A 9873-nucleotide genomic window follows, 5' to 3' on the forward strand; every position below is an offset into this window, starting at 1 on the left:
AGAAGGAATCTGATCACTGCCTTCTCTACCAGAAGCATCATAGCCATCACTTTCTGATCACTGCCTTCTCTACCCGAAGCATCATAGCCATCACTTGTTAGACTTTGACAACGGCATAATCATATAAACTAATGGTTATGTTGAGGAAGCATCATGTTGTTGGATGCGATCGGAAGTTGAGCCAACAATTATATGCATAAGAAACATTGAGCAAATCAAGAGAAGCCTATATGACGATACCATAGATTATTTGCTTTAAGATTATTTTGACCTTAACAGCGTTGGTGTTGAAGGTGGAAGTGGAGTAGAATTGAACAGCTCGACATTATGTTTTGTTGTCTCTGTTCCGTCTTGGCATATCTGTATGTCTCATTTTATTCATCTTGTCCAATATCCATGCCAGTAAATGAAGCTCTGCAGAGACCGTAAATCTGAAACATGTCAAACCCAAAGATCAAGAGACGTGAGATTAACATTTACAATATATTACTACGAAATATGAAAAAATACAAAAATACAAACCAGCTTTTCTGCCAAATGGATTCTTATAGTCTTGAGTCAAGACTCTTGATGTCTACAATTAATGGGATAACAAACTCCATACGGCAGAATAATCGAAAACGGACTCCGTAAGAGTTTAAATAAAGATTTGCATACAAAAGTTTGAAACTTTTGAGATTATATGCCGGATTTTGTTTCGAATTTGTATTGCTATGAAAAACTGTGAGGATGATGATCTAGCGATGATTACTTACCTATATAGGTGGAGTTCTACAGTCTAGGAGAGAGATAAGGATCACTTAATTAGATATAGTGGGTCAAAGATTTAAGAACTTGTTAATGGCGTGGAAAATGCTTGTCTGGCACAACCTCTCAGAACATCCATTATTGGCGAACCTAAGGAGAGCTTCAAGGAAACAATGAACCCTAAAAAAAAGAGGCGATGACTCGTGAGAAAGATAGTGTCGATTAACGGGGCAAGCTCTAAAGGGTCAACATTTTTTTTTTGCCAGCCCAATATATGCAAAACGGATCAGCCAAACTATAAATGAAGGTTTTTCAAAAGATGGAGGACACGTGTCGCACTCTGAGTTAACTATTTGATTACGTGTCATCCTAAGAAGAGAGACAATGTCTACTTTATAATAATATATAGATCAATCAAAACCTAAAAGCTAATCATGGCTTTTTGAATCTTTTAGCACGTGTTTGGTATTGTGTGTTTTATGTTAGCAGTTGTAGGAGATGTTTTTAATAACGTTTATGGATTTTAAGAATGATTGGGTATAGAAATATTTATAATGTTTGTTTTTTATAGTTGTATCTATATTATGAGGTTTCAGCATGTAACATATTATATAGGTTTGATGAGATTTAGTTGTATGTTTTTTATTATTTATCAGTTTTATAGAATTGTATTTAATTTAAAGTTCTTTTTATTTCTAATTATTATTAAAACGTTAGTTATATTTTTTGAAAAAATCTATTGTTTACTTGGTCGTTAGTAAAGCATGTTGATATTTTATTTGGGTATAAATTGTTAAGATGCTGAGATTTTTACCCGGTAACGTAGGGTTTGAACCAAGATTTCTATTGAATAGAGATTAAAAATATAGATGAATGAAATCTACTTTTTTACCTTTTAAATGTACCAGTAAAAGAGAACATGTCAATACTAATCTGAGAAAGTAAAACAAAACTAATAGTGGTCACCTATATGGATGAAAATGATTATATCTATTGTCCAAACTGACCAATATTCTTCACATCTATATATATCTATTGTTTTTACATCGATTTTCTAAAATATTTTGTCAAATTATCAAATTAATATTTGTGGAAATATTAAGTAAAAATCTTATAGAGTAACATTAAACAATCGAGGACAACCATGAATTTATAACTCACATCAATAAATAATCAACTAAGAGATAAAAGATATCATATCCTTACTAATAAAAGGGACCTTTTGAGGCTCCATAGAGCGTCCACATCAGCGAAAAAAATTCTCCCGAAAGATGACACGTGGCATAAAATATAGTTTTACATTTTAATATTACTAATTTTTAAAAATTATAAATAATATGAAACATAGAGCATAAAAAATGGAAAAAACTACATTGAACATATGTAAAATTACTATTTTCATTTTAAAAAAAAAGACGGCTTAATTCCATAATGTAATATTACCATTTTACAATTTTATTTTTAAAAAAATAATATGTAAACATACAACATAAAAATGGAAAAACTACATTAAACATATGTAAGATTACCATTTTTCACTAAAAAAAGACGGTTTATCTCCATAATGTAACATTACTATTTTGTAAAAAAAAACATTATATATAATTTCGAAAATAATAAATAATATGTAAACATACAACATAAAAAATGGAAATACTACATTAAACATATGTAAGATTACCATTTTACATTTAAAAATAGCAATAAAATATAAACATACAACATAAAAAAATGGAAAAACTACATTAAACATATGTAAGATTACCATTTTTCATTAAAAAACGGCTTATCTCCATAATGTAAAATTTCTATTTTATATTAAAAAAACATAAATATAACTATTTGACTATTTGTCCAAGTTCTTCTATTAAACATTGCCGTTTTACATTAAAAATGGAAAAATACATTGAGATTTAAACATCTATCTTAAAATATAAAATATAGATATTAACTAAATATAAAGTATAAGAAAGAGAAATACTCAATATATTGAAAAATAAATAATAATTAAATATTATAAATATACGAATTATATATACAATAATAAGTAAATGCACAATTTTTAAAAAATGGAAAGAGTACATTAAATATTAAACATCTATCTTAAAATGTAAAATATAGATATTAAGTAAATAGAAAGTATAAGAAAAAGAAATACACAACTTAAAAGCAATGGAAAAAGTATATTACGATTTAAACATCCTTACTAATAAAAAGGACCTTTTGAGGCTCCATAGAGCGTCCACATCAGCGAAAAAAAATTCTCCCGAAAGATGACACGTGGCATAAAATATAGTTTTACATTTTAATATTACTAATTTTTAAAAATTATAAATAATATGAAACATAGAGCATAAAAAATGGAAAAACTACATTGAACATATGTAAAATTACTATTTTTCATTTTAAAAAAAAGACGGCTTAATTCCATAATGTAATATTACCATTTTACATTTTTATTTTTTAAAAAAATAATATGTAAACATACAACATAAAAATGGAAAAACTACATTAAACATATGTAAGATTACCATTTTTCACTAAAAAAAGACGGTTTATCTCCATAATGTAACATTACTATTTTGTAAAAAAAAACATTGTATATAATTTCGAAAATAATAAATAATATGTAAACATACAACATAAAAAATGGAAATACTACATTAAACATATGTAAGATTACCATTTTACATTTAAAAATAGCAATAAAATGTAAACATACAACATAAAAAAATGGAAAAACTACATTAAACATATGTAAGATTACCATTTTTCACTAAAAAAAAACGGCTTATCTCCATAATGTAAAATTTCTATTTTATATTAAAAAAAAACATAAATATAACTATTTGACTATTTGTCCAAGTTCTTCTATTAAACATTGCCGTTTTACATTAAAAATGGAAAAATACATTGAGATTTAAACATCTATCTTAAAATATAAAATATAGATATTAACTAAATATAAAGTATAAGAAAGAGAAATACTTAATATATTGAAAAATAAATAATAATTAAATATTATAAATATACAAATTATATATACAATAATAAGTAAATGCACAATTTTTAAAAAATGGAAAGAGTACATTAAATATTAAGCATCTATCTTAAAATGTAAAATATAGATATTAAGTAAATAGAAAGTATAAGAAAAAGAAATACACAACTTAAAAACAATGGAAAAAGTATATTACGATTTAAACATCTATCATAAAATGTAAAATATAGATATTATGCAAATAGAAAGTATAAGAAAAGGAAATACACAATTTAAAAAAATAGAAAAAGTACATTAGTATTTAAACATCTATCTTAAAATGTAAATATATCTTAAAATATAAAATTATTAGTAAATAGAAAGTATAAGAAATAGAAATACACAATATAAAAAAAAAAGTAAATATATAATATAAGTAAATACCCAATTTAAAAAATGGAAAATTACATTAAGATTTAAAAATATATCTTAAAATTAAAAATATAGATATTAAGTAAATAGAAAGTATAACAAATGGAAATATACAATTTAAAAAAAAAATGAAAAACGTACATTAAGATTTAAACATCTATCTTAAAATGTAAAATAGAAATATTAAGTAAATAAAAAGTACAAGAAATGGAAATACATATACAGGAAAATAAATAATAAGTAAATAATGTAAATATATAATATATGAATTATATATATAATAATAAGTAAATACACAATTTTTTTAAAAAATGGAAAAACTTCATTAAGCATTAAACATCTATCTAAAAATGTAAAATATATAATATAAGTAAATACACAATTTAAAAAATGGAAAAAGTACATTAAGATTTAAATATCTATTTTAAAATATAAAATATAGATATTACGTAAATTAAAATATAAGAAATGGAAATAAACATTTAAAAAAATGGAAAAAGTACATTAAGATTTAAACATCTATCTTAAATTGTACATCTATCTTAAAATGGTAGTAAATTATATAAAAATGGAAATACCACATTTGACAAAAAAAATGTATAGTTTTACATCAAGAAAGTCCCTATAAAACTCATTATTCCATCAATATCAACCTCACTCTATCAAGGAAAACTTCAAAGCACTCGAGCAAAAAAATGGTTCCACCATCAACTTTTGCCGTCCCAAAAACCTTTAATGACCTTGAATGAGATTTTTTATGACAACAAATTTTTGTTAGGTGGATTCATTGTTGGGAAACCCGCAACTTCCAAAAGCCAAACTTATTCATGGGAATTGAATTGCTTTTCATAGACTCAAAGGTATTCTTACAATTGTTAATATTCATACTAACTCTTTCATGATCAAACCATTACAGTTAATAATCATTCAAGCGTTTATCCTGAAACACTTCTTTCCTCGCCGAATCAGGTATTGGTTCATGTTGGTTTAATATTGTTTTTGGTTTATTAACCGGTTTAGGATAGTCCTATTGTAAATATAATTTAAGTTGGTTTTGCATATATTATGCTTAAAATTAAATAATAGTAATATTATGCTTAAAATATAATTTTAGAGAGTTTTCAAATATAGTTTAGAGAACATTATAGGTGATGAATTTAATTTATTAAATTCGTTTATTACTTAAAACTAAGTTTTTTTAAAAACATACTGAGTTATAAATATCAATGATGGATTGGTGAGTATAACATGAAGACAAAAATATAAATATTTTATTTTCAAGATAAGAAATTCAGTTACTCAATATATAATATCTTAAATTATTTTTTAAAAATATACATAATTTATATATATAGATTAATCTTCCAAACTTAAACTATTATATTATATATGAATAATTTTTTAAATAAAAACAATTTCTGATTAAAAAAAATAAATAAAAAAACAAATGGTTAAACATCAATATCATCTAGGTTAAGTATACGAACAACACAAATTCAAACATCACAAAAAATATTTACATAAACATTATAATACAATAATTTAATCAAAAAATACAATAAAAAAATAATATTCAAAAGAATAGTTATATACTTAAATTTGAAAATCAAAGATATTTTTGCTAAAATTGTAATTACCTCGCCAAGAAGATCGACCATCTTTTTTACGGATTGATCGATTGTTAATCATGTGGTCGATCCGAAAATACTCTGCAGTTTAATTAAATATCTAAAACATTTATTCCAACACTCAACAGATAGTTTTCCTAAATATGATAACTAGATAGCCAATAAAATTACAAAAAATATTTAAATAGTAAAAAATATGTTAATTTAACGTGTTAAAATTTAAAAATAAATTTTAATTATGACATACATCTTAACATTTATATAAATATATATCATAACCTAAATATAAATAATTTAACAACTTAAATTAGAAAAATATAAAAATCCCGGGCGTAGCCCGGGTTAATCCCTAGTTTATAAAGCACTCAACTTTCTAATACTCTCAGCATATCCCTTTTTATTCAAATGTTGGCATGTCCTATGCGTTTTTGACTCACAACGTCATTGTAAGCGACCAATGGATAACAATACAAATGACCTTCTAACTATTGTATATTTGTATATACATTAACTGATGACGTCTTGAAGCTGTGTGCCCTTTACCATACTTGCAATTGCTGACTCTTTTTCAAATTTTGCATTTGATCTTGCTCACGTTCCTAGAACGTTAAACCAACGTTTGACCTTGATCATTTTCCTCAAACATTAAACCAATGTTTGATCTGCACCTTGACTTCCTTGTCTCTAACATATTCTACAAAGTTCCCATCAGCATTAAAGTATCCTCCATCTCTTTCTGTCCTGACTAAAAGCTTCAATCTGGTCCATCATTTATACAATCAGGTTATTCTATTAGCATGAACCCAGTCAGAACAAAATTCACTTGTCCAAAGAGACATTTCTTGCTTCAAGGAACAGTCAGAAAACCAAAGAAAAAAGGATTGCAAAAATATTACCTCATAAGTCTTCATCATCAGTAGAGATCCCAGCAGTATTCTGATTGCCAATTCATACACGCTTCAAAGCATGGGCTTGGCGGTGAGCTACAGTCTCTTCCGCTAATTGTACATTGTTGCTTCTCTTCTTAGCTTGATATGCAGCACTGCTCATCATACACACAACTTCCGCCAAGCCCTTTACCACAATAAGACGGCTGTAAAAAAAAACAGATAAACCAGAGGGAGGAAAAAAAGAAAACAGAAGTTAAGATTTTTTCCCCGTACAAATCCATTCTGGTAAAGTCGCCTCGCTGCAAAATTGGTAAAAACGGCTTTGACGGTGATGAATCTGCAGTAAGGAATGCTCAAAAACCCAGACGATATGATAACGTAGGATGAACACGTTGACTGCAGCTGATCTAGATCCGTTGCAGCAGCCTCGGAAGCTAAATGAACAAAATCACAAACAGTTTTTTACTAAATCTTTCAGAAAATGGTTAATTAAGATCTGAATATAACAATTTCATAATGTTTAGTTTAAGAACATGATGAACATGAGTTTAATAACATAAAAAGAAGACTATGAACATAAGCTTAAGAACACTTCTAACATGGCTTAAAAACACTTTGAATATGAGTTTAAGAACATAAAAGCACTCTGACAATATGTTCTCAATGAAGCTTCAAAAGTAAATGGGAAGTGAAACATGTATTTCTCTGAATAGCATTTAATTGCTTGAACCTTTGACAGTTTCAATTTTGTCCAATAGCACCAACAGTGTCTACAAAATGTAATAAAAAGCATTGCTCCAAAAAAAGGACTTACAGTTTTAGATTCAACTTAAGTTGAGCTTCCAGTGTTCATATCATCTCCAAGACCACCGTTGTCTCCCTGATAACACCAAGACACACATTGTTATTTTGACAGAATATCAAGTGAGTTACAAACTAACATATCAGGGACTCGTTGAAGATGCGTAAGACTGTGAAGGTCTGACGCTCTGCAGTGTAATGAAACTGGTCACGCTGAGCTGGAATATGTATGTCTTGCCAACACCTCCAGCCTATAAAAGACATAGTAACAGAACAGCTTTGTCAGCCTCATCAGCAAGCTTAACTCGACACAGTATCAAGATTCAACCATTTTTAATCAATAAATGAAACCAAACTAATCTTACACTAACAAACAAAAACAAAATCTATAAACGAAACCAAAATCATCTAAATCAGTATACAGAATCAAAATCATCTTACATCAACATTAAAAACAAAAAAATGATCGGCGTGGATTTAATGTGGATTCAAGACGGCAGGTACGTGTACAACATTCAATCGGAAAAACTAAAACAAACGGCGGATGTAAAACATAACCTGAGAGTGAAGCAAGAGCATGTCGACGCCCATGAGTTCTCCACCACGGCGGACGTTTCTGGCCTCCCAGAAGCGGAGCAAGCACACTTCGACGGTGGAAGAGGAGCCACCGGCTTGGAGATCGGAGAGGAAAACCAAAACGTTAGCCATAACACTGTATTTTTTGATGAGTTAAGAACGAATGAGATGTAGTCTCCGAGAGAACCATGCATACCTTTTTTATAGTCGACTCGAACGCCTTGCACATCAACAATATCACATTGAATCCAGATCGTGGGTGATAGATTAATGGGGGGGGGATTAAAGATGATTGATTGATCGGTTTTTGAGTGCTTGCAACGAAGGAGACGGAACGTCAGCTGCGCAAGGGGTGTCACCTTTCGATCTGGAGACGCGATAAGCGTAAACCATTATGCGTACACCTAATCCAAAACGGGGCGTTTAGTTACCATTATGTTCTAAAACACGTGATGGGCTGCATGCTGTAAAGCCCAACAAAACAATGGAACCCATAGACAACGACTTAAACGACGCACTGAGTTTCACTGATTGGACACGTGTCGCAACATCCTGTCTCTATTTCTTGAGCTGGCGCAGGAGAAGAGAGTCCCTCTCTACTTTATGTTATTAGATATATAGTAAAATTCTAAAATAAAATAATAAATTATTCGGTATAACAAATAAAAACAATATAAGAGGTAATAGAATAAGTAAAAAAGCCACCGATTATATACAAAACTGAATAATAATATTTTATAAAAACACAAGTACATTCAATGTATACAAAATATAAAATAATCAATATTTGGAGTATTAAACCTAACAACAACAATACAAACTTCAATTTACTTACTATATATAAAAAAATTGAGGAAACCTTAAGAAAATATATATCATTTCAATCATGAAATTCGTGTCATACAACTTTATAATCTCTAAAAAGAATAATAAAAAATAATGAATTTTAGTTAGAGATTTGCGAAGATGACATAAAAATGTATTCTCATTATAAAAAAACATAACAAGAAAGAAAAACAATACCTAAAACAGTATAATGTCATAAAATATATTTGACAACAAATAAAAGAACAAAAACAAGTTACAAAAAGAAGCAAACATCAAACTTTAAGTAAAATGAATATAATATTTTTCGTCACTTAAAATTTTCTATTAGACAACAATCATTTTAATACATATTTCTTACAAATGCAAACCTAAAACACAAACCACGAATCGTACAAAAAATTAAAATCTAGATCACAAGTAAATTATATCCCGCCCGTAGGACGGGCCTATCCTAGTAATACAATAAAGAAGAAAAAGGAGGATTTCAAATAAACAAATGCTAGACTAAGGTTTAGAGAAAAGACAAAAGGTAAAATATGAAACAAGTAAAAAAAAAAAAATGAAACTGGTGTTTGAGCTGCAGAGAGAAGACCTACAACTTGAAGAAAAGACACAAAATATAAGAAATGTATCAACAAAAGATGTGACTGAGTTGCAGAAACGTAACTCAAACAATCAAAATCTAAGATTTAATATTTGGAGCAGAAGCAAAAGATTAAAGTTGATGATGCAGAAAAACAGGTAGTTGAACTTAAAGAAAGAAAGCTTAACTTGAGTTGGAATTAGGATATCAAAATCTATGTTTTAAGACATTGTAGATTCACACACGGTAATAGATATTGAATAAGCAAAACTGTTTGATGAGCACGGACATATGCATGGCTTAAGTAGCAATTCAAGAAATCAAAAGCTATGATCGAAGAGAATAATTCACAAAAGGTAGTAGATGAATACAAAAAATTGGTGGTAGAGCTGCAAAGGTAAAGGATTA

At 28.1% G+C, this 9873-nt stretch overlaps 1 long non-coding RNA gene across 1 annotated transcript; it reads right to left on the bottom strand.

The window, feature by feature from the left end:
* Positions 1 to 6005: 6005 nt before the first annotated feature.
* Positions 6006 to 9411, bottom strand: LOC106378243. The gene is made up of 6 exons (XR_007334553.1): positions 8251 to 9411; positions 8037 to 8149; positions 7492 to 7729; positions 6951 to 7111; positions 6684 to 6861; positions 6006 to 6546 (listed from the first exon to the last, which is right to left on the bottom strand). It is a non-coding gene; the product is annotated as an uncharacterized LOC106378243 (long non-coding RNA).
* Positions 9412 to 9873: the final 462 nt, after the last annotated feature.

This window comes from Brassica napus, unplaced genomic scaffold (assembly GCF_020379485.1).
Source record: "Brassica napus cultivar Da-Ae unplaced genomic scaffold, Da-Ae ScsIHWf_2718;HRSCAF=3482, whole genome shotgun sequence".
Classification (NCBI taxonomy): Eukaryota; Viridiplantae; Streptophyta; class Magnoliopsida; order Brassicales; family Brassicaceae; genus Brassica; species Brassica napus.